The sequence below is a fragment of the Eleutherodactylus coqui genome, chromosome 4 (assembly GCF_035609145.1).
Source record: "Eleutherodactylus coqui strain aEleCoq1 chromosome 4, aEleCoq1.hap1, whole genome shotgun sequence".
In the NCBI taxonomy this organism is placed as follows: Eukaryota; Metazoa; Chordata; class Amphibia; order Anura; family Eleutherodactylidae; genus Eleutherodactylus; species Eleutherodactylus coqui.
In genome coordinates this window covers 38,156,985-38,181,459 of record NC_089840.1, presented here as the reverse complement: position 1 = coordinate 38,181,459, position 24,475 = coordinate 38,156,985, and the positions used below count along the sequence as shown (strand labels likewise).

The following is a 24,475-nucleotide window of genomic DNA, read 5'->3' as shown; positions in this document are numbered from 1 at the left end:
CTGCTATGGTTCAAGTTCCCTACAGGGATATAAAAAGGGTGTGTGTTTAAAAAAAAAACCAACTCAAACACTTTTTGGCAAAATGCTTAGTTTGTTCATTTGCCTCCCAAAAATGCAATAAAAGTGATCAAAAAGCCGTATGTACCCCCAAAATGGTACAGATAAAAACTACAACTTGTCACATAAAAAGCAAGCCCTCAGAGCTTTGTTGATGGAAAAATCATAAAGTTACGGGACTTTGAATGCAGCGGTGTAAAAATAATTAAAAAAAAGCTGTTGTATTGTGCAAAAACCTAAATAAAATTATACCGTATATTCCAGCGTATATTCCCCCCAACTGTCGCCTTATACGCCTGGAATACGGTATATCAAAAAAAAACCAGTACTCACCTCCCCTGGCGTTCTGCGGCGCTTCTGCAGGCTGTTGCTCCCTCCTTGTCCCCGACAGAGCATTGCTTTCTGGATGCGGGGCTTGAAATCCCTGCCTCCAGAAAGCTAATGCTGTGATTGGCTAACTCGCGCACTGTCAGCCAATCACAGCCACTCACGCGGCAATGATGTAATTGAATGGCTGTGATTGGCTGACGTTGTGTGAGTTAGCCAATCACAGCATTAGCTTTCTGGAGGCGGGATAAGATTGACATGCTGCGGAATTGAATTAGTATCGCATGTCCATTTCCGCACAGGTTTTGTGCGGATTATTTTCGCAGCTTGTGGACGAGATTTTCACAATCTCATCCACTTTGCTGCTGCTGTAAATGCCGCGGAGCCTCTGTGTGGAGGGTCCACACGGAAATGTAATTCCACTCCGTCTGGACCCATCCTCCCAACAGCGCAGATCTCCATTGCTCTGTATGGCCGCCATGCTCCTCATGCATGAAGCACAATCCATCGCCATGACCAGTAAATGACTCCCCTCTGCCTCCAGCTACTAACCCCAGAGATGCCGGTGACCCGTCCAGCAGTGGTAATCAGAATATACTGTATGACCGTCATACTGATGATATAACTGCTTCCTTCTAGATCCTCCTGATGTTACCAGAGAACCTATGGACTCCCAGGATTCCCATGAGACGAATGGATCGGTTATCTCTGAAGTATGAATGACCTCCATCTTGTTAAGTGCCTTCTTTATTATCCTCACACAGTAAATAGCCCTTATGCTACCACGCATTAAAAGTCTGACCCAGGACTCAATTGGCCCACTGGGATTTCTCCTGGTGGGATTAATGGCCAATCCGCCGCTGTTGTCAGGAAGTTGCAGTGACTTCAGCCTGCAGTGATCCTTTCTGGGCCAGTATAATTGTAAACCACATCCAGCATACAATGGCCTAGACACGACCCAGGGGACCAGCTTGGGCATTTCACTGGTAAAAGACCTCCAGCATATTGGTTAAGTGCCTGCACTGATGTGGCAGGTAGAGCCAGTTTCTTGTATTTCTCTCTTCATCCAACCGGTTGCCTGTTTACTATAGAGTACAATGTGTCCCTCCCGCCCATAAAGCTCTCCACAGAGCTGCACCTCCTCCATCATCTCTGTCTACCACCCTACCTGCTCTCTGTCCTGCTAATGATCTCCGACTAACTTCTAGAATCTAAACCTCCGATTCCATCCCCCAAGATGTTTTCCGAGCTGTACCAGTTCTCTGGGATGTGCTACCCCGGACAATCAGGTTAATTTCCAATATCCACAGTTTTAAGTGCAATGAAAACCCATCCTTTCAGCCCGGCCGATCACATTAACTAATCTAAGTCCTCTTCTATAGTATTTCTCAGAACCTGACCTCTTGTTCTCATAGGCACTTTATATCTGTACATATGGATCCCGTCTGGTGATGCCCGTGTAGATACTCAGGAAGCTGGACCGTTGTACAGAACAAGCACCTTACCTTATTGCAGATCTATTCCTTCAGAATGTAAGCTCTTGTGATCAGGCCTTCTTTGAATTGATTAGTTAACTGCTATATGTATTTATGGATTTTGTCTGTACCCGCCACCTCTGATCTGTAAACTGCTGTGAAATATGTTGGTGTTGTGTAAATATTACATGTGACACATGTTTTGTATCGCTCTACCTTTGCTAGTATAAGGCCGCCTGCAGACGGCCAGGTCAGATCCGGCTGCGAGAATTCTCGCAGCGGGACCCGACCCGAGCCTCTGCAAAGAGCAGCGTGTACTCAACCTCCTTCCGCAGCCGGGGAGTGAAATTTCTGTGCGGGGCTCGCAGAAATAGAGCGTACCGCGATTTGTTTGCCGCACAAGATTTCACGCGGACAAATCGCGGCCGTCTGCCTAGGATTGCGTTTGCTAACGCAATCCTATGGCAGCTTCCACGGGTGGAAATTCCGCGGGAAATCCCTCCGCGGACTTTCCGCCCATCTGCAGGCGGCCTAACTGTATACTGTTTATATCTTTTATGTCCTATTTCTGATATAGGCCCCCTGCACACGGGCAGAAATTCCACGGCGGGATTTCCCGCAGAATTTCCGCCCATGCCCGTCTGCATAGGATTGCATTAGATAACGCAATCCCATGCAGACGACCGTGATTTGTCCGCTTGAAAACTCACGCGGAAAACAAATCGCGGCATGTTCTATTTCTATGCGGGTCTCACAGAGGCCCGCACAGAAATGTCACTCCCAGCGCGACGGCTGGGTGGCAGCCGTCACAAAGCGCAGAGAGGAGATGCCGGGAGTGGGTAAGCCGCAGGCTTCCGCAAGGGCCCAGGACCGCATCACGCTGTGAGAATTCTCGCAGTGGGATCCGACCGGCCGTCTGCAGGTGGCCATAGTTTGTCTTATTGTTTTGTGTATCGTATTGAATTGTTCTACACACTTTTTAGCCCTGTGAGACCAGAATACCTTCTGCTTCCACTACTCCTTCATAGTGACCACCAGGTGATTAATTAGTCGCGGGTCTAGAAGTGTTTTTAGCTTATTTCGGTTATGCTGTGACTTTATCTCTGTTATGTATATTCTGGTACGTGTAGTGACCCAGTACAACATCCTAATCCCCTCCATCAATGCCATACATTTGTATTATGCGGACGCACTGTGCAAAGCTGTCTTGTCATTTCCAGTGTGAGTGTTGCACAGCTGCAGCACTTGAGAGGTTAACTTTAATAAAATCCAAGCCTGCATGTAAATGTATCAAGTCTGTCATGTCCTGTGGTATGAGAGAGGGTATAAATAGGAGTGATTGAGAGCGGGAAAGAAGTTCTATCTTCTGGAGTGGCCTTCATCTTGTCTGCAGATGGAGTCTAAAGCACAGAGCTACATGGAGGCACCTTCAGCCTCCTTGTGGTGAAGATGGAAGCGGAGGAGAGATATCCTGTGCTGCTTGACTTCTGGATATAAGTGGATTGAGCCCCCAAAAGTTAGAGAGCACTTGTAAGTAACTACTTCTTCTCAAGACCAGTGCAAATGGTGCTGTCTGATTGTATGAGTTTCCTACACGGCCGTCCAGAGCCAGCATCACCGTGTAGAGGTACATCCTTTTATGGTCACACCCACGCATCTTCAAGTTGGGGTGGAGGTACTGAAAGAAAGCTAGTCTTTGGTCACACATGTGCGTCTTTGAGTCTATGGGAGCCGTGTGGAGGTACTATGTTGTGAAGCCATTTGCCTGCACTGTAACGCCTTTAACTGAACTGCCTTGTATTAATTGTTTGAAGTTTATCAAGTAAAGTTTGACGGGCCCTAGACATTCCTAGGGACCCATGGTACTAAGAAACTGTCTGAGACTGCATTTATTCTCCAACGAGGGTCATACCGGTATGTGAAGGAATGGTGGCGTCACCCATGACAACTACAACCCCCATTATCTCGTGTGATTGGCATTCCCTAGCCTAGGGGTGTCTTCGGTGGCCTGCAGTGATACACTGGCCTTTGACAAGCCAACACTTTAGCCTCCCAGCTCCCCACATATGTCAGGTGTCCGGGATCTATATATGGGACGCTGCAATATGCACTTTTTTTGTACATCGCTATGTAAGACTGTTCAAGTTTTCATGGGTTTTAAAAGTTTTAAATTATCAGTTTTTCTTTAAAGATAAACTCCAGTTGGTCCTTCTGGTTTGTAGCCTCAGGTGCTTTCACATGAGATGACCGGCTGGGTGCAGATGCCCAACAAGTCGTCCCAGCGATGAATCTTGTGATTGTACACAGGAACGATCATTGCGGAGTGATGGAGGTGGAGCCGCCGGGGATCGTACTCACCCGCCTCCATTTATGAACAACTGCCTGTTTATACGGCCTGATCTGTCGCTCAGTTTTATGCATGCACAAACTGAACTAGAACGAATTCTTGATCGCCGTTCATTCGGTGCAGCATTTAGACTGAACGACAATCTTCAGATTCCAGCTGGATGCGGGAGTCTGAATGATTTATCGCCCCTTAAGCCTCGTTCACTCAAGCGTTTTGGGGTTTTTTAGCGCACTAATAGGAATGCGAAAAAAGCACTTCTAAAAGAACAAATCGGTTCCTATAGAAGCGTTCACACGAGCGCCTGTCAGACGGGCTTAATTGGCGCATCTAACAAAGATAGGACATGGAGGTGCAAACTCGCCTGTTGGCTCCGTGGTGCGCAAAGATGCTCCTGTCCTATGTTTGCTGTGTGCTTTCCATACACTCTACAGCGCGAAAAAAGTGTGAGTGAGGCCCCAGAGTAATAACCGGGCAGTATTACCGGGCCACACATCTATGTAACATTTCTTGGTCCTTTTACTTTACATATACCAAATAGATGGACATCGCAAAAATAATGGATTTTATATGTCTGTCCTAATGTGCTGCTGTGATTCTCTCTACTTTCCCTGCCTCACACGTCTGCTGATTCTCATACATTACACAAGGAACATGTGGCTCACATTTGTGCCCTTTCCTGCGTTTTTTTTAAATGTTCTACAATTCTCTCCTTTTTTCTTAAAGACATTATCTTGGGAATGTAATTTTAGTGTCATTCATTACATTTCAACCAGTAAAACAGAAAGGTTTTCATTTTGTTATTTTGCCATTTTAAATTTTTTTTTTTTCAAGCCATACGTCCGTCCTCCATTGTATATATATACACTGTGCGGCAGGTGCTGTTTTACGGCAGCTGAAATGTATGGGAGTTAAGGCTCTTTTACACAAGACAATTATTATTCTCGTGAGGTTGTGAACAATAATTGTCCAGTGTAAAAGCATACAGAAACTGAATGACTGGGCAAGAATCATGCAGTCGTTTACGTTTATGAAGCTTGAAATCTGAACAACGCTTCGTTTGCTGTAAGCAGCAGCCGTTCAGTACTGAGCAGCCGCTGCTTACAGTACGTGGAGAGGGGCGGGGGAGAGCCAGGAGAGAACTCTCCTCCAGCTGCTCTGCCTCCCTGCTGGCCACGCTATTGGCGATCCCCGCTCCTGTGCAGAGCGAGTATCACAGGGACGAGTGTCAGGCATTGGTTGTCCGACACCTGTTATATGTAAAAGGGCCTTTAGTTGACAGATGTCATAGAGTTTCACAGTCTCCATAAGGGATGGAGTACATTCTGTCCCACTGAGACCGGGGAGTAAGAAGTGTTAAAAGAACGAGAGGGAGATCAGCGCTGCTGTAGAGGAAGGGGCTGGCGGGTAGAGTAAATCCATTATTGGACTACTTGGTTCTGAGCCGGACCGGCTCTTCCATCAGGCCACTAGTTGGCTATAATACAATTACAAACAAATGCCTGACAGAAGCAGGAAGAAGCCGTCTGATGTCACCGGGGTTTACACCAATCCTGAGGCACCAGCAGCGGGGGGGGGGGGGGGACGGTCTACAAAGAGCAAATAGCAGGTGTAATTGTCAGCATTATAAAACGGAAATAATGGAACCAAAAGCAGAATTAGATAAAAAGTAACACATATCAGATATAAGGAGTATAGAAAAATGAAATATGTAGTAATAAGACATAATACAGCGATACCAAAAAGAGAAATAAATAGTTTAAATCAATTTTTTTTACTTTTATTTTTCCCATCACCATTAACCCCTTAGTGATGAAGCCTGTTTGCACCTTACAGACCAACTAATTTTCAGTTTTTTCCATCGTCGCATTCCAACCTATTTTTTATATTTAATTCAATAATTTTTTATTGAGACTGTCTTTTTTTTTTCTCCAAAAATAAACATGTATTTCTAACCCCCCTAAATGTGGATGTACAGACCGATGGGGCCTGTTCAGTTAGGATAATCAGGTCAGGTTTGTCTGTTGTCATATTTGTGGATTTACTCCAATTAATTCTGAGTCCTTAGTGACAACCATACTCCTCAATCGTGGAAATAGCCCTTCTCCATTACATTCCATCGTCCCTCGTCATGTTAATGGTACTATTTTGTCTCTTACCGTGCTCATCCGCTTCTCCACTGCTGCCATATGCTCAGAAATCTTCTACATAGCATGCCTGACTAGCCTCATATCCTGTTGCACTGAGCCTACTTGCAGATGCAGTGTGTTCAGGGCTGTGTTACACTGGTTGATCGCCCCTAGAATGTCTCTGAGTAAGGGTTCTGTATGTGTAGTCCTAGATACATTCTCTCCTGTATCAAAGTGCTAACGACAACTTGTCTGAGTGAGTGCGTTACATGCTGCGCCCCTGATCACATGATGGTGACATTGCAGGTCCTAAAGCATAAAATGTGCAGAGCCTGACAGCACCTGTGATGTCACCGCCATGTAATCGGTTAACGCCTCTTAGCTCCGCCCCTGGTCACATGATGTCATCACCATCATGTGATCAGGTGGGTCACGTCTCGGTGTTTGAGTATTAGGGGGATTGTCTGCATTGGATATAATAGTTTTGAGAAATTCATCATTTTTATGAGGCGGCATCGTCCCAATAAGGATAGTGTCAGTTGTAGCTATTGCTTTAGTTCTTTCTTTATTTTGTCAAATAGTGGTGGGCAGTTTAGCATGTAAATGGAGCTTGGCGTTTTTCCTATTTTGATGCCTAAATATGTGATTAAGGGTTTCGCTATGTTGGTCAACCAATCGAGTGACGTCCATAGCGTAGTAGGACAGGGTGCCCCCAGTTCTAGTATTTTGTTTTTCAGGGGGTTTGTTTATAGCCCGAGAAAACTCTTCAGCTATCATTTTTAATATTGGCTTCAGATGCAATTCTGGATATTCTAGAAACAGTAGAATGTCGTCTGCGTATAAGGTCAGCTTCAATTTATGCCCTTATACATATCTGAGTCGATCAATCTTTTAACTTCCACTATATAGACCGCTTTTTAAAAAAATATTTATGGATACTATCGAGACCGGGTTTGTACCACTAGATCAGTGCATTGCCAATGTGGTTCCAATATACAAAAAGGGGTCCAAAAAAGAGCCTGGTAACTACAGGCCGGTAAGTCTCACTTCAATAATTGAAAAAATATTCAAGGGGTTTCTGAGAGACGCCATCCTAGAATACCTCAAGAAAAACAATGGAATAACTCCTCATCAGCACGGGTTCATGAGGGGTCGATCATGTCAGACCAATCTGATCAGCTTCTACAATTAAGTTCTAGCTGGACCTGGGAGAGTCTATTGTTCTTGTATGTCTGGATTTCTATAAAGTATTTGACACCGTGCCGCATAATAGGTTGATAAATAAAATGAGACAGCTTGGTCTGGGCAAAAATGTGTGTAGTTGGGTAAAGAACTGGCTCAGAGATAGAAAGCAGAGGTTGGTAATGCAACTAGTGGCTCTAGTGCCAGGTCGAATAGTAAGGGGTGATAGCGGACAGCCCTGTTTTCTGCCTTTGTGGAGTTCAAATGAGACTGACAGAGAGCCTGGCATGTGTATTCTGGCTTTGGGGTTGCTTTAATCTTCATTTTGCTTAGCACCAAGTTTAGCCAGTCCCAATTTACATTATTGAATGCCTTTTCTGCGTCCAATGCTCGTAGGATTGGGCTGTGCTTCTGTGATTGGGGCTAGTGATTTAGGCGCACTCATATGGCATCGAGCGTTGCCAGGACTTAGCGAATGTTTGTGACTGTCAAGTGGCCTTTCACAAACCTCACCGTGCCAGGCCTACCAGCAAGGTCATGTGTTTGCTGAGTCTGTGAGCCATGATTTTAGACACTAGTTTGATATCCTGGTTGATGAGTGACATTGGGCAGTATGATTCTGAGAGTTCCCTGTCTTTGTTTGGTTTTGGGATTAGTTTTATGTGTGCTAGGTTGGCTTGGTCAGACTGCTTTCTGGTTTGCAGTATTTGGTAGAAGAGATTTCTTAGTGTGAGGGATATCCTGGTCTTGAGGGACTTGTAAAATTCCCCTCGGTATCCATCTGGGCCTTGTGCTTTAGCATTGGATAATAGTATTATTGCCTGTTTGACCTCCTCCTCTGTTATTTGTTCATTTAGTGATGCTAGTTGTATTTAACTTAGGGTGGGCAGCGAAAACTTCTTTAGGAATTCTTTCCCGCTTTCCATGTTTGTCTGGGGCTTGTATAGTGTTGTGAAATATGTCCTGGAGTATTGTGTTTATGTGCTTTGGGAGTTTGTGTTTGCCCCTGTTTGTCTCTGATGGATATTATGTGTGTGTTTTGATGCTGTCCTTTTGCTAGTCTCACTAGAAGTTGGCTTGCTTTGTTGCCGTGTTTGTATAGCTCGGCTTGCAGGTATTTTTGGTGTGATCTTTCTTTCCTATCTAGCAGAGTTGAAAGTCAGCTTTATTGAGACGCCCTTTTTCCTTCTCTTGTATCATCTGTGTCTGCAAGAATGTTGTGTATGTTTCACATAGTTTGAGACTTGTCTCGTCATAGTGTGTGTTTATTTAATTGCATAGGTTGGACTTGTACCCCATTAGGTTGCCCCGTATGACAGCTTTCACTGTTTCCCAGAATAGGGTGGGGTTTGCCATGTGTTCCTTGTTGTGTTTCGTGTAATTTAGCCACGACATTTCAAGTGCTGCTAGGATGTTTTCATCTCTGGTTAGGTAGGTTGGAAATCTCTATATGAAATCAGTGCCCTTTGGGTATGTATTTTGTAGCTTTATCATTACTGGTGAGTGGTCGGAGATTACCATGTTTAGCTTTTCTGCTTCCTGCACTTTGTGTACCAGATGTTGCAATATGAGTCTGAGGTCAATACATGACCATGATTGGTGTGCGAGTAAAATGAGTATTCCCTGCCTTCAGGATGTAAGTATCTCCATTTGTCACTTAAGCCAGCTATTTCTGTGAGAGGTTTCAGTGTTCTGTGTCTCTTGCGTACTAGTTGGGAAATTCCCCTTCGGACTTCTAGTGCGTTCATGTCCGCGTCGACTACTTTTTGGTGCATAGGCCCGTTGTGGAGTAGTCATTCTATTTGGGGCATAAATGTTGTATATGCTGTGTATTGACTTGTACTGGCACTACAGAATAAAAGTACTTTACCTGCAAGTTAGGAGCAACTGTTCTAACTATGGGTTCATTTACCAAAGTGTAGTTAGGCTGGACTTCATTAAATAAGAAGAGGGAGTCGGGAAACAAAAGACTTAAGGTTGTTTAGGCACCGTCGTAAATCAGTTAAGCTGTGACAGGCTCCATAAGTGAGGGAAAAAAAGGGGACTTCTTCCGGGCTCATTTTGTATTGCACACTTAGAAATTGATAAACCGTATTGGAATACAAAAATGAAGAGCAGTGGGGAGTATGGAGTGAGACTGTGAAGAGGTCACTTGGAGGGGAGAAGAGCTGAGATGGATCTGGAGGAAGCTGACAGCCATGTCAAAACTCAGCTTCTTCCTTCTCCTCTGTCCTGCTGTAATTAGAGACACGTTTTGTAAACTTTCAAGAAATCCTGTGTACAGCAGCCCATAAATCACCCCGATGCTGAAAGAGAGACTGTTTGTTTTTCCAAACCTGATGTCTGTTCAAGCCAGAGCTGTTTTCTACGGACGACAACTTCAGACAAGAAGTAGAGAATCTTCATGGAAGCTTGTGAGTACTAAAGAAGACTTTAGCACAGTGTTTCAGGAATGGCAAAACTGTTAGTGGGGCTTATAAAGGGTATTTTCTTGTCAGCTCTCTCTTTATAGCGCTTCTTTAGCTCAGATGCTGCTTCCTCAAAGTTTGTTTGTGTGTGTGTAAATTGTTAAACAGTATATATGTATGTTGTATATGTAATTTTCCCCGGAGTCATCCTGACGGCATACCTGGAGGTTGCACCTTGACCTTGTAGGGACAGGAAGCAAGAGACTTCAAAAGGCTCCTCCTGACTCCCATTCTCCAGTGGTTCCTGTCCCTACAGGGACATGCAAGAGGAGCTCCCTCCAGGGAGCCGCAGGATGACAGCTGGGGTGACGGTCCACAGGGCTGCTTCCCCCCTCACCTCTCTTCAAATCACAGAAGATCCCTTAAAACTATAATATTTTATTACTTTTACTTTAAAAAACACACTTTGGGCTCAAGACACTCATCCACTGATGAGAAAATAAGACAAAGACAAAAAATGCATTTCAGTCGGACCCACGACTTTTCTAGAACTGGGTGGTCAATTGTTTAGAATACATATGTCCATCAATGTGGAAGATTTGACAGATATATGAATCAGAGTAGATATATCTCGGTAGTTAGTTGTTTATGCGAGAGAATAATTGCGGGTGTATCTTGATTTTTAATAGTTGCAAAAGAATTTTCTGGGACGGCTCAAGATAGATTTTATAGGAGTCCCAAATAATTCTGATATTGGCTCTCCTGATTGGCAGGTGTAAATTTGGTATTTATACACCGCCTCTTAGCAGCTACCATTGGTGTGTAGCTACCATTGGTCTACCCGATTTGATAATATCGGTAACGTAGAGATGGTTTATTATTCTATAACACCATTCTCCTGCTGTATAGACCAGTGTCTCAGCGCTCAGAGAAAAAGATAAGGATTAGGGGAACGATACCCCTCAGGTTAAATCTAGATCTGCAAAGAGGTCAGCAGATTTGCTAGTTTAACTCACTAGACCTGCAGTCAGATGCTAGTGACCCAGTTTACTGACTGTCTAGACTAAGTAAGTAAAGGAGGAGACAATACCCCTCCACTTAAATCTAGATCTGCAGAAAGGTCAGCAAACTTGTTAGTATAGCTAACTGAACCCTTGGTCAAATAGTCTTGACTCAGTTAACTAGCTGTCTACTTCATTAGAGCGCTGAATGGAGAGCAATTTTTTTTAGGCTAAATTAGATAGAGGTTGGTGTAGCCTCCTGCCCAAGCAGGCTGACAGTAGGGTTGACGGTCCACAGGGCTGCTTCCCTTCTCATCTCCCTTCGGGTGTCAGCGCGGTCAGGGAGTACGGCGGGCCACAGGTCTGACCGCCCGGGGTTCACCACCGCAGCGGTCGGAGCAGCGGACCAGAGGTCCTTGAGTCCCCTCTTTCCTCTTCCAGAGCTCTGTGCAGCGTTCTTCAGCCGGGGAGAGCGGCGGGCCATAGGCTCAGATGCCTCTCTCCTCCAGGCATGCCGGCGCGACCGTGCGCGATGTCAGGGGGCGGAGCCATTGACACGGCGTGACGCGGTGACGTCAGATGCCGTCGGCAGAGCCCGGAAGTGGCGGGAGATTTAAAAATGGAGACCCGCCGGCAAGCTTCCACTGACAGCACACCTTCAGAGAAGGATTAATCTGTCTATCTGGTTCTGTCTACGCTATCTGGCATCATGACTACAAAGGAATCAGAGATGGAAGCCCTGCAAACTGTGAGTGTGACTTGTTGCAGGGATGATATGCTCAGGGATTTAGCATTGTGTGGGGTTTTTTTTCCCTTACGTGCATGCATATATCTTTGCAGGACAGGGAATCCACCCGGTCTAAACAGGACCTTAAGAAAAGACACAGGAAATGCGCCCTGTGTCTTAAAAAACTGGACGAGGCGTATAAAAAGCTGCTATGCCCTGATTGTACCTCCAAGATCCTTATGGATGAACAGGCTGCATTTAGGGAAGATATTAGATCCCTGGTTAGAGAGGAGGTCCGGGCATCGATTTCCAGTCTCCCCCCCCCCCCAGCTCAGCGGGAAAGAAGGCCCCCTAAAAGGTCTAGCCACATACCGCTAACGAGCTCAGAGTCTGAACAATCCCTGGGCGACCTGTCAGATGGTGAACTCTTTGACCGTCCCCCTGACACCAAGGATGAGAATAAAAAATACTATTTCTCATCTGGGGACCTGGATGACCTGATTAAAGCAGTCAGGAATACTATGAAGGTCGAGGATGTGGTCGAGCCAAGGTCCGTACAGGACGACATGTTCGGCGGGCTCAGACCAAGGAACCACATCGTCTTTCCGGTAAATGATACCCTGAAAAAAGTGATCACGAATGAATAGGCTTGCGCGGACAAACACCTCTATTTATCCCGCGAGTATAAAGAGACACTCCGTTTCGCGGAGGAAGACGTGAGCATCTACGAGGATGTTCCCAAGGTGGACGCACAGGTGGCCAGAATGGCCAAAAAGATAGCCCTACCATTCGAGGACTCCTCTCACCTTAAAGATCCGATGGACAACAGGGTAGACGCCTTGATGAAATGGGCCTGGCAAACAACGGCCTATACGCTGGAGTCCAATATCGCAGCGACTTCTGTGGCAAGGTCAATGTTCCTCTGGTTAGGTGAACTCGACGACCAGATCAAACAGAAGGCCCCTAGAGGCGCGTTACTGGAATGCATGCCTCTACTAAGATCAGCAACAGGCTTCCTGGCAGACGCATCTGCCGAATCTATGAGGCTGGCGGCCAGAAGCGCCGCAATGTCTAACATGGCCAGGCGGGCGGTCTGGCTGAAAACGTGGAAGGCAGATACGGCATCCAAAGGAAGGCTGTGTAACATTTCTTTTTATGGCCAGCACATCTTTGGCGCGGACTTGGAGGAGATCCTTAAAAAGGCTACCGACAAGACCCACAGTTTTCCGGACCAGGCGAGAACGGGATTTCCCCACAAACGTCAGCCATCCTTCAAGCCATATCTGGGTAAAGGAAAGACCGGGCACTGGTCCTACCCCAAAGGGGGCAGGAGTAAGACAAAACAACCCCTACCCCCATAGAGGAGTACCAGGTGGGGGGCAGACTACTGAATTTTTCCCGGGAATGGCAGGAGATTACAGATAACCCGTGGGTTCTGCAGCTCATAGTCCAGGGGTACAGAATAGAATTCTTCACCCGGCCCCCTAATTTCTTCAGAGTCACCCCCACGCAATCCCCTGCCCTGCAGGATATCTTTAAAAATGAAATTTCTAAGCTGCTACAAATGGGGGCGGTGGTTCGGGTCCCCACAGTAGAGCAGGGCCTGGGATTCTACTCACCCCTATTTTTGATCAAAAAACCAAACGGCAGTTTCCGGATGATCCTTAATCTGAAGGGCCTGAACAAATTTATTACCTACAAAAGGTTTAAAATGGAAACCGTCAGGTCAGCAGTAACTCTGATCGAAAGAGGGGACTTTATGAGTACCATCGATCTAAAGGACGCGTACTACCACGTCCCAATCCTGCCAGAACATCACAAGTACCTGCAGTTTGCCATCAGGATAGGAAGCCGTGTACGCCATTTTCAATTCCAGTGCCTACCTTTCGGCATTTCTACGGCACCCAGAATATTTTCTAAAATAGTAGCAGAGATGGTGGCGCATCTCTATGTAGCAGGCATAAACATCACCCCTTACTTGGACGATTTCCTGGTAATTGCTTCCTCGCCGAAGATCCTCAAAGAGGATACCAGCCGAGTCATCTCCCTGTTTCAGAGACTGGGGTGGCTAGTTAACTTCCCTAAGTCTAGTCTTTTCCCCGAGACGCGGAAAACCTTCCTGGGGGTACAGGTAGACTCGGTGTCGCAGACCTTGTCTTTGCCTTCACCCAGGCAGGAAAGCCTTAGACTGGCAGCACAGAAATGCGGCCAGAAGAAGCAAATAACAATTAGGGACGCAATGAGGCAATGAGGCTCTTGTATCGGCATTATTCCTTGGGCCCAGGCGCACTCAAGAACGCTACAGAGAGCCATCCTGGGCAACTGGGACAGGGCAACAACCTCTCTGGACAGCAGAATGCCCATGTCATCATCTGTCACAGGGTCCCTTCGCTGGTGGCGGTCAACAGACAATCTAGAAGCAGAGTCCCCATGGGTGGTCTCCGTAGTCACCGACGCAAGCCAGTCTGGCTGGGGAGCGCAAGTGGGGCAGCGCCTGCTCCAGGGCGAATGGGGTCTGACGTTGCGTGCCCAGACCTCAAATTTCAGAGAACTTAGGGCCATCTGGGAGGTGCTTCACAGGGCTCAGGATATCCTAAAGAAGAGACATGTTAAGATCTTCTCTGATAATGTGACCGCCGTTTCACTTATTCGCCACCAGGGAGGCACCAGAAATTTTCACCTGCTGAAATTGACAGCCCGGATCTTCCGATGGGCGGAGACCACGGTACATACCCTGACAGCGGTCCATCTCAAAGGGTCCCACAACCTGACAGCCGACTTTCTCAGTCGAAGACGCCTAGACCCCAGCGAATGGTCTCTGAATCAAGAGGAATTTTGTCTTATTACAGAAACCTGGGGCAGTCCACAGTTGGACCTGTTCGTGAGCAGCAAAAATTCAAAATGCCCCGCCTACTTTTCCCTAGATCCGAGGGACAGGGCCGAGGGGTTAGACGCCTTTTCCCAGAGTTGGGACTTCAGTCTGGCATATGCCTTCCCCCCCATACCCCTGATCCCGAGAGTTCTTCAGAAGTTCCAGCAAAGCCATATCACGCTGATCCTAATCGCCCCATATTGGGAAAAAAGTGCATGGTTTCCAGTGCTCCTAAGACTCGCCATCAAGGAGCCAATCCGCCTTCCATCCAGGAAGGATCTCCTAGCGCAGGGACCAGTGTTGTGCCCCAACTTAGAGAGACTGAACCTCGCAGTGTGGATATTGAGGAACAGACGCTACTAAGACAAGTTCTGTCCTCCAGAGTTATCGCGATTCTACGCCAGTCTCGCAAACCTGTGACCTCAGCTATTTATAACAAAATCTGGAAAAATTCTCCTCCTGGAGGGGGCTGGAAGTCTCCAATCTTGACACTTCGGTGGCGGAGATTTTGGACTTCCTCCAGGAGGGTCTAGATAAAAACCTGAGACCAGGGACCCTGAAAGTACAGGTATCAGCGCTCTCGGCCATTCTAGACCAACCCTTAGCAGATCATAGACTGATCCGCAGGTTCATGAAAGCGGCAGAAAGAATGAGGCCAGTTAGCCATAGCATGGTCCCCCCATGGGACCTAAACCTAGTTCTCCAAAATCTCTGCAAAGACCCCTTTGAGCCTATTGATCAGATACCAATTAGGTTCCTCACCTTTAAAACCGTGTTTCTGGTAGCTATCACAACAGCGAGGCGCGTAAGCGAGCTCCAGGCCCTATCTTGTAAGACACCTTACCTACTAGTCCAGGACGATAAGGTCATACTAAAAACAGACCCCTTTTTTTCTTCCGAAGGTAGCCTCGAAATTCCACAGACAGCAAGAAATTATTCTCCCATCTTTCTGTCAAAATCACAAAAATGATAGGGAAATCCATAGCCTGGATGTAAGGAGGGCCATTCTATGCTACTTAGGGCAGACATCATCCTTTAGGAAGGCTGACTGTCTTTTTGTTCAATTTCAGGGGCCGGGCAGAGGAAGAGCGGCTTCTAGGAGGTCCATTAGCTGCTGGATAAAATCAACCATCCAGCAGGCCTACTCTTCCTGCAACAGACCTATCCCGGAAGGACTCAAGGCCCATTCAACCAGGGCAGTATCCTGCTCCTGGGCAGAGAGGGCTATGGCGACGCCGGACCAAATCTGTAAGGCAGCCACATGGTCCAACCTGCACACGTTCGCTAAACATTACAGGCTGAATACGGACCTCTCCTCCGATGTCTCGTTAGGGAGAAAGGTCTTGCAAGCAGTGGTCCCTCCCTAAAGAGATAATCTGGTATACTCCAGGTATGCCGTCAGGATGACGCCGGGGAAAAGGAGTGAATTTCTTACTGAAAATTCCTTTTTTCCGAGTCATCCTGACGGCACGTATTTCCCTCCCAAAATTCACCTGTTTATATTTACGTTTATGCGGGCACGAATCTGTAGCCCGGAAGCTCCTATGTCGGACATTCCTTTTATGCGGAAAATTTGTGCATATTATCCTTTGTTTAAGTCTGGGTAAGCTACCCTCTTCTTGCTTATGTTCAAATAGAACTAACCATGTTATTTTTGTTTCGGAGCAAATAGATATCTTCCTTGGTTAACCACGACATGTCCATGTAAGTAATTTAGAAGACACTGGTGAATGGGAGGCAGGAGGAGCCTTTTGAAGTCTCTTGCTTCCTGTCTCTACAAGGTCAAGGTGCAACCTCCAGGTATGCCGTCAGGATGACTCGGAAAAAGGGATTTTCGGTAAGAAATTCACTCCTTTCTGGAGCTTAATATAAGACAGACCTTGGTGCATCCTTAGCTATCTACCCAGGCACAGGGCGGTGGTACATAAGTCCCGGTTACTGTGATGACAACATAAATCAATGGTACAGTGCGGCTTTCTAGCTTAATATCTAACTCTACAAAAGATCCTATTCTAATATGTTTGGCTTCGTTTTTTGTTTTTTTCCGTCTAGCATGAGGGGAGCTGCGTCCACCCTGGTGAGTGTGCAAAGACGACATTACCCCTCACCCGTGCCTTGGCAGATACTTTACATTCTACCCAAGCACAGGGTGGTGGTATCAAAGTCCCAGAAAGCTTAAACAATCCTTGTTACATGTACCGTATATACCGACATATAAGACGACTTTTTAACCCCGAAAAATCTGCTCTGCAGTCAGGGGTCGTCTTATACGCTGGTAATAGAAAAAATTCCTGCCTCCAGAAAGCTTATGCTGTGATTGGCTAACTCACACGCTGTTAGCCAATCACAGCCATTCAATAACATCATTGAATGGCTGTGATTGGCTGACGCCACGTGGCATCAGCCAATCACAGCTATTCAATGTTGAATTGGTGTGATTGGCTGAAGCTGCGTGAGTTATCCAATCACAGCCATTCAATGATGTCATTGAATGGCTGTGATTGGCAAACTCACGCGCTGTTAGCCAATCACAGCATTAGCTTTCTGGAGGAGGGGATTTCAAGCCCCGCATTCAGAAAGCAATGCTCTATCGGGGACAAGGAGGAAGCGACAGCCTGCAGAAGTGCCGCAGAACTCCAGGGGAGGTGAGTACTGATTTTTTTGTTTTGTTTCTACACTTTTTTTTGTACACCGTTATTCCAGTCGTATAAGGCGACACTTGGGGGGTCGTCTTATATGCCCAGTCACCTTATACGCCGGAATATACGGTATCCTTTTTTTAACCCCCTGTTCTAATCATGTGAGTTTGTGTGTATACTCACTTGGCCCTGGGCTTCTTGGGTGGAGGTAAGCCGGTGGGATGGACCTGGCATGCTGGAGGTGAAGGTGATGCTTACTGTTGGCTTCTATGAGGTTTGCCGCACCCGGTGGGTTTATCGGTCCGCTTGTTGGTCACTCCTCTACGTTGTTCGCGGCAGTTCGAGGTAAAACGGCAGTTCATCTCGTTGTGGTGTTCCCCAGACAGACTCTGCTAATTCGAGTCTTTTGACAATTTTGTAGATGCCGTCCTAGTTGAACACTTTGAGGGTCGCGGTGTACCGTAGCTGGAAGCAGGTTTTCCTTCTCTACAGGGTGGTGCGGACGTTGTTGAATGTGCATCTTTCATTTGCCACTCTTGCCGAGAAATCCTCAAACAGCAATATTTGGTGGTTTCTGACACGGATTGGATGGCTTCTGGTTCTGAATGCCCTCATCACAGCTGTTTTGTAGTTGTAGTCCAAGAAGTGCATTATTATTTGGCGTGGTCTTTGTTGCATTGGTCTTTCCTTTGGGGCCCCTCTGGTGGTTGGTGGTTCTGGCCTACACAGTGGACCCTTGCTATTCTGCAGTAGTATCCGAGGCCCAGCGCCTCTAGGAGCTCCTTTACGCAAATTTGGAAAAAGTCTTCTTGGCGTATTGATTCAGGCAGACCCACTAGCCTCAGACTGTTGCGCCTTGATCTGTTCTCCAGATCCTGGATTTTGTCTGCCATGCTCCAGTTGTTGATGGATTGTTCCCGCACCGTTTGTCTTAGATTTTCTATCTCCCTTTGCTGCTGTCACATTGATTGTCCCAGTTTGTCTGTTTGTTTGGCGCTGGCTGCTAGTTCGTCAAAGATGCGATTGTGAGAGGCTTGCAGGGCTTGTTCTATTCTTTTTTGTATGTCTCACATTATGTGGGCTGATACTTCCGCTACGGTCTCTATGGTCTTTTGTTGTCAGCCGTTTCACTTGTGCGTCGGTATTCTGTTGTTTCAGGGGTTAGCTCTGTGGGCTAGCTGTCTTGACTGCACGTGTGGTATTGCCTTGGCCTATCTTGGCTAGCGCGCGCGCGCGCGGGGGGGGGGGGGGGGGGGACGACTTATCTGAGGCCGGGGAAGCAGCTCATTTATTTGCTTCTCATCATGTTAGCGTCTGTTCCGGAGGTCTCGCGTATATTGATTTAGAGTGTAAGCTGTCTGCGGCGAATGTATAATGTAGAGCAGAGGAGTAACTAGAAGCTCTTGGTCCCTGATGCAAAATCTGTAACAGGGCCCCCTACCTACCAGGTGTTGTTTATAATACTTGTGTCTACTTATGTGCTGAAGGGGCCACTAAGGTTCCAGGACCCGCTAGCAATTGCTAGACCTGCACCCCCTATAGCTACACCCCTGATGTAGAGTATTTGGTTTGTAATCTCAGACTTGTGATTTTTGAGATTTTTATAGCTGGGTTACAATGCAGGGTCTTTCTAGTAAATGGCCACTAGGTGTCAGTGTAGTTCAGGATATAAATCTTCTGTTCTCAGTTATGGGCTGTCCCAGAAGTGCGGTGAATAAATGAATACTTAATTAGCCATGTGCTGAATGTAAATGAGGAGGAGGAGGGGCTTGCAGGCTGGAGGCCTTTTTGGGGCACTGCCAGTTACTCCGGGCTTCAGGATGGAGGGGGCAGTGAGTGGCTGTATTCTGGTGGGGGTGCAGACTAGTTACGGATCACTGGGGAGGAGGGTTCCAGTCGGTTCCCTCCTGGCGCCAGCACCCGTAATTGAGCCCAGGGATCCGGAGGCTTCAGTAGCTGCACCAGGCCAGACCGGATCACTCCTCCTTTTTTTTAATCATTGCATTGGAAGACCCCTGACATTTTTCTCTTTTGTTACCTGTGTTCTGTGAGGGTTTCTTTTCAGCAGTTTGAGTTGTACTTTTTATTCGCACCATTTGTTGATCCATGCAACATTTTGATCACTTTCTATTCCGTTTTTTGTATCTTTTTTTCATGCCATACCCTGTGCGGGTTACATAATATAACTATTTTCTCTGGGTCGTTACAAACACAGTAACACCACATGGGATTTTTTTTTCCGTATAGTAAAAGGAGAAAGGTGCGGTTTTGACATATTATTTTTACCTTCTTTTTCTTTTTGTCCCACCAGGGGACTTGGATATCTGCACCTTTTATCATTCTTCTAATCATAATAAATATATATATATAATATGCGCAAAATCCGCAGTTCTGGTCTGATTTGAGCGAAATTTTGCATGACCGAGGCAATAAACCTTGAGATTCCCCGTAGGGAAGGTTGAAAACCACGTCTTAAGGCCCTGATATGTGCTTATAGCGCCGTGCAACGCACAAGTCTATCCCCTAGTACACTGATATACCTCAGTATAGGCTATATTCAAGCCTCCGGGTGCCATAGCAACACATCAAAACCCTGTGATCACATGGCGGGACTCTGATGGGTGAGAGAGGCGCCTCCTCCTTCTGTCAACCTTTTACATGCCACAGTCGCACTGACTATAGCACGTCCCACAGTGGCCCCCAGCGTAACAGTGACCCCCCACAGTGGCCCCCAGCATAATAGTGACATCCCAAAGCAGCCTCCCCTCCCCCACTCACAGTTGTGGTGCGCTCTCCTCCTCCGCCTGCGCCTCAGACCCTACTAGCAGAGCAGCTGAGTGAAAGCAGGCAGGAGAGCCGCGGCCCCTGCCTGTATTCACAAGTGGTGAGCGGCCGATGGGAGGGCTCTGCGTGCCGCCTCTGCCACGCATGCCATAAGTTCGCCACCGCTGGTTTAGGATAATCTAATTTTAGAAGCTCAATAGAGTTAGGATGCTCATCGATTTATGTGAGCAGAGGCCGGCATGCTGCGACACCAGAGGATGAACCCCGAACCGTCACTGCCTCCTACTTCTAGAAACAACCTCCGCCATCTCACGTGATGCCCAAATCTGTGTGAGAGCAGCCAAGGCAAAAGAACATCCTAGCCATAGTGACATCCAGTTCAGCCTGCTTCCAACCCACTTTGTTGATCCAGAGGAGGGCAAAAAAAACCCCAATGAGGCAGAAGCCAATTTAGCCCATTTGGGGGGGGGAATTCCTTCCCGACTTCATAATGGCTGTCAGAATAATCCCGGGACCAATGTTTTGAAAGATCCTACCTGACTCCAACGTCCGGATCAATAACCCGCTGGTTATTTAAGGTCTATATCCTGTAATATCACAGCGCTCTTGAAACGTATCTAGTCCCTCTTAAACTCGTCTATGGATTTTGCCATCACAACATCCTCAGGCAGAGAGTTCCACAGTCTCGCTGCTCTTACAGTAAAGAATCCCCTTTCTGTGTTGGTGATGAAACCTGCTTTCCTCTAATCGTAGCGGATGTCCTCTTGTTACCGTCGCAGTCCTGGGTATAAACAGATTGTGGGAGAGATCCATGTGTTGTCCCCTCATATACTTATACATGGTTATTTGATCGCCCCTTAGCCGTCTTTTTTCTGGGGTAAATAATCCCAATTTTGGTGCCTCTCTGGGTATTCCAGTCCCGTCATTCCATGTATTAGTTTAGTTGCCCTTCTTTGAACCCCCTCCAGCACTGTGACATCTTTCCTGAGCTCCGGTGTCTAGAACTGTACGCAGTATTCCATGTGAGGTCGGACAAGTATCTTATATAGTGGGAGGATAATGTTCTCGTCCCTCGCCCCTATACCTCTTTTAATGCATCCCAAGACTTTATTAGCTTTTGCAGCAGCTGACTGGCATTGGTTGCTCCAGTTTAATCTACAATCCACTAATACCCCCAGGTCTTTTTCCATATCACTTTTCCCTAGCTGTACCCCATTTAGTGTATATTGGTGACATCCGTTTCTCCTGCCCATGTGCATAACCTTACATTTATCCACACTGAACTTTATTAACATTTTTCTGCCCAAGCCCCCAGCTTATCTCGGTCCGTTTGTAGCCGCACGTTGTCCTCCGTTGCATTAATTATATTGTATATTTTTGTGTCATCTGCAAATATTGATATTTTGCTGTGCAGCCCCTCTATCAGGTCGTTGATAAATGTATTGAACAGAATGGGGCCTAATACTGAACCCTGTGGCACCCCTCTAGTGACTGTGGCCCAATCAGAGTATGAACCGTTTATTACCATCCTCTGCTTTCTATCTCTGAGCCAATTCTTTGCCCAGTTACACACATTTTTGCCCAGTCCGAGCTGCTTCCTTTTATATATCAGCCTATTATGCGGCACAATGTCAAATGCTTTAGAGAAATCCAGATATACGAGATTGATAGACTCTCCCAGGTCCAGCCTAAGGGCTTATTCAGAGGTCTCGGAAGTTAGCTCTGCCAATGCTGCTGGCTCTTCCAGCTTCCTCCCCCTGCAGAGAGGGACACCGTATATTGGCCGGGCCTGAAAACCCAGACGGTATACGGTCGTCTGAATAAGCCCTAAAGCTTACTTCATCGTAGAAGCTGATCAGATTGGTCTGACATGATCGCCCCCTCATGAACCCGTGCTGGTGAGGAGTTATACTGTTGTTTTCCTTGAGGTATTCCAGGCCCGGCGATTTGTCGATTTCCATCTTTTTTTACTGTCTTTGCACTTCCTCCTGAGTTAGGGCTCCACATACTTGTATGTTTTTAATGCTGCATTTTTTTTAACGCAAATGTAAATGTGACTTTCTGATGTTAAAAACGCATCGCACGAAAATCGCAAAGCACAAACTTGTGATGCATTTCTAACATTAGAAAGTGTGTGGGAGCCCTCAGGCAGGGAAGATTTGGGGTGGCGGTCAGTTTATTCCCCTGCATCTCGTGCGACATTTTTTTTCCTTTGTGAATGCACTTGAGAAATAACTATTTAATAGATTCACCCCCTCCATCGTCTTCTATGATTTCTCCTGCATTATTTGTTAAAGGGCCAGCGCTCTCAGTGCAAATCCTTTTACCGTTTATATAATTGTGTGTAACCCCACTTGCTGTTGCGGGACAACCGCTTTAACTGCCCCATTGGGTACAACTGGCAGCTCTGCTATGGTGGAGGTACAAGACAGCTTTAAGCAGGGGAGCCGGAGACTGAGAAGTCACAGATATTACAGGACGGCAGACGGGCGGGGCAGAGGAATACTGCAAGGGGGAGAAAGTAATAGAAAGGGAAAGTGTGACATAGTGCTGTGTCATCCGGCACCCATAATTCAGTAAACATTTGTTCTTGTCTCTGTTTATCCTGCAGTTACTGATGACTTTCCGCTCTCGTCCTCCGGCCAATTCTCTCTGTAATGTTATTCCCAGCCACCAGCCCGCTGCCCCCACAGTGCCTGCAGATTCCTGATAGGGAACTTGTTCTTGTCGCTCCTCCCCTGATTTGTGACAGTCCCGGTGAGCAGTGAAGGGTCTCCTCCGTGATGCCGGCAGTGCTCGGTAAATGTCCGCTCTCCGACTCCTAAAGCTGACATATTGGAACCTGTGGATACCTGGAGACCCTCCTCACCAAATGCGTTGCAGAGCCGCGGCCCGGGAGCAGTAGTCAGCTGACGGATCTCTGCGGTGAGCCTATCTGACAGATAGGCTGACTGCGGAGAATCGCAGTAATTCACAGCATGCCGCAATTTGCCGCCTGCGAGCAGATAATCAGAATGATTCTTCGCTCATGGACAGGGCGGCTGCACTTTCCATAGCAACACTATGGACAGCATTCACTGCGTTTCCTGCGGCAGGATTATCGCCTTGGGGAACGCAATGCAATAATGCCTGTGGACAGGCAGCTTAGGCAGGCTGCGAATTGCCGCGATTCTTCATGGCCAGCCTCTCTGCCAGATAGGCTGACCGCGGAGATCCGTCTGCCGGCTCCTGCGCAGAGATCCGCCGCGGGATACCGCAACGCCTGTGGGCAGGCAGCCTTATAGACCGGCTGCAGTACATGGTTGTGCCTCATTATAAAGCGCTCCTGCTCATTACTGCCCCCAGGTGGGCGGGGAGGGGTGTTGGGCGGTGACTGCACTCTACACAAGGTGATTGTTCTCTGGGAGATACAAGGTCATCCTGTAAGGCTGGGTTCACACAGGGCGGATTTACCGCAGCAATTCTATGCGGATTAGCCAGCCATGTGGACGAGACTTATGAAAAATCTCGTGCACACGGGGCAGACAATCCGTCGTGGCAAAGCTGGCGCTGTGGCATGGATTGCCAGGACTCAACGTGTCAATTTTTTTTCCCCGATGCAGCTTTGCTTCACTCTATGGGAGAGCCGGCCGCAACGGAATAGCAAGCAGCGAAGCCGATCCAAAACCCATGGCTAAGTGCTGCGGGTTTTGACGCGGCGCTTATCCCGCGGGAATCTTGTGGATTTTCACTGTGGCAAAGCTGCAAGATTTCAACGGAAAATCCGCCCTGTGTGAACCCAGCGTAGATGTGCCGCTCTTACTGGGAACATATAGACATGATGCTGCGGCTTTCACAGCTTCACTTTCTTCATCAGGATGAACCCCAGTAGTTTCAGAAGCCGCAGCATCATGTCTTCATGTTCCCAGTAAAAAGAAGAGAAATGACCAGTGGGTTTACTGCCTTTTTATTTTATTTTCTCACCTGCCCAGCCTTAAAAAAAAATGGTGAACCCCACAACCCCTTTATGACACAATTAATTTTGAACCAACAATTTCTGGGGGATTTTCATCTCCAGTTTCCACAAGCCATGACTTTCTATCTTTCTGTCCACAGAGCCGTATGAGGGCTTGCTTTTTTGAGTGGCAAGTTGTAGTTTTTATTGATACCATTTTTGGCTACATATATTTATTAAAAGTGCTAAAATTGGGAACATTTTTATAAAATTGTCATTTTTTTCACATTTTCAATTGCAATGTCTCAAATATGTGCAAACACACTGTAAAGATGTTTGATAAGATATATATTACTATCTGTTCACTTTATTCTGGACGCACATTTGAAAAGCTTTCAGTTTTTTTTTAACCATTTAGGAGACATGCAAATTTAACATTGATTATTAACATTTTGAGAAACACTTTGTTTTCCTGCAACAAGCCAGAAATGCAAAGGCTCATAGGTGTCAGAATGATAGATACCCCCACAAAGGACCCCATTTTAAAAACTACACCCCTTAATATAATCACTAAGGGGGGGGGGGTCATGATTATT

The 24,475-nt window shown here is 46.8% G+C and overlaps 1 protein-coding gene across 5 annotated transcripts in view; it reads left to right on the top strand.

Annotated features, from left to right (window-relative positions):
* Window positions 1-24,475, top strand: part of LOC136625233 (uncharacterized) — a 187,265-nt gene that overhangs the window by 85,849 nt on the left and 76,941 nt on the right. Inside the window, exon 1 of one of the 5 annotated variants that reach the window (XM_066599280.1) lies at window positions 1,022-1,097. The exons of 3 other annotated variants lie outside the window; for them this stretch is intronic. The gene's annotated coding sequence lies outside the window, so the exon portion shown is untranslated. Of the gene's footprint in view, window positions 1-1,021; window positions 1,917-24,475 lie in introns of those variants that run through there. One more of the 5 variants, XM_066599278.1, reaches the window with a different exon arrangement.